The sequence below is a fragment of the Corella eumyota genome, chromosome 6 (genome assembly GCF_963082875.1).
Source record: "Corella eumyota chromosome 6, kaCorEumy4.1, whole genome shotgun sequence".
Classification (NCBI taxonomy): Eukaryota; Metazoa; Chordata; class Ascidiacea; order Phlebobranchia; family Corellidae; genus Corella; species Corella eumyota.
The window spans coordinates 9,142,234-9,143,593 of record NC_137495.1 but is presented as its reverse complement, the minus strand read 5'-3'; the positions used below and the strand labels follow the sequence as shown (position 1 = coordinate 9,143,593).

The window sequence follows — 1,360 nt, the reverse complement described above, 5'->3', positions numbered from 1 at the left end:
ATCGTCGTGCAATAACAATTCTAATTCTTTGTGTATCATATTGTCAAAACGCAGCGCGAAATTAAAAATAAAATCCCTACACCGAGAATCGAATTCGGGCCGCTTGGATGTAAGCCAGGAATCCTAACCTTTAGACTACGAAGAAGATGTAATTCGATCGTTGAAGCCTGTTGAATATTTATATACCAAAAAAACACATCTTTTTTAATTTTGTAAAAAGTATTATGGGAAAAAACATAAATAAAAGCAACTAATACTTGGTTTGCCCTAAAGAAGACCGAAACTTCTCACATCCAAGTTGACCAACCAAATCCAACTAATGACTTGCAATAGCTTGAAATTAAAATTTTTAAACCAAGCGGCTCGTTGGTCTAGGGGTATGATTCTCGCTTTGGGTGCGAAAGGTACCGGGTTCAAATCCCGGACGAGCCCAAAGCTCTTTATCAGTTTTTTAAAACCTTTTTATGCTTATATTGTCTTGTTCATACTTTTCAATGACCTGTTTTATTACAAAGTGTGCTGTTTGCCTAAATAGCGTACTTTCACTAAATATGTAATTAGATTTTGTAAGTCAAAATGCCGAAGAAAATGTTTAATTTTAACCGCAACATACTTACGACATCTTTTTCAACAAATAGTCAAACGTATTGATTGAAATCTTAAATATATAAATTCTTTATCTGATTTTTAATATTCATATTTTTTGTATATTTAATTGTCAGAGTGTTTTGCTTTTTAAAATAAAAAAAAAAATTACGTACCGAAAACGTTTTTATTTGATCTATCATGCTAGGTATCATAGTATATTTTAAATTAACTTACCTCAAATAAAGATAAAAATCACATTTGTTACCTGTATTTTTTCAGTTTAAATTTAAAAAACGTCATTATGATTGTTAGGAATAATATCGGTTTAATTTATTATATAAACAGGATGTAGGTAGCAAACCCGCAAAATTATATAAAAAGGCTATAAACCAAATATAACGATTTGCCATAACCAATTTAAAATTTACAATGTTTGGTTTGAAATTTAGACATGGTTTCCTTTGTAACAAAGAAAGAACCATGCTACCAGATCTAGGATAGACCAACGACCCGCATGATAGTAAGTATCTTTGTTTACTGAATATCGTTATAGAGTACCTTAATTTCATGATCAGTTAAAATAAATATAATGTAACGAAAGTAAGTAATAACTGATTGTGTCAAAGAAACTGCTGACATGGCAATTCAATGCAATTGTGCCAACGTCAAATATTCTGATGACAGCCTGTATTTTACTCTCAGGATGTAACACTGAGAAATCCTTGCAGATGTTTAAATTCATTAACCTTGAATTAATATGTTACAGGTATGT

At 30.7% G+C, this 1,360-nt stretch overlaps 1 non-coding gene across 1 annotated transcript; it reads left to right on the top strand.

Annotated features, from left to right (window-relative positions):
• The first annotated feature begins 360 nt into the window (after positions 1-360).
• On the top strand, positions 361-432 carry Trnap-ugg (transfer RNA proline (anticodon UGG)). The gene has a single exon. It is a non-coding gene; the product is annotated as a tRNA-Pro (tRNA).
• The last annotated feature ends 928 nt before the right edge of the window (positions 433-1,360 follow it).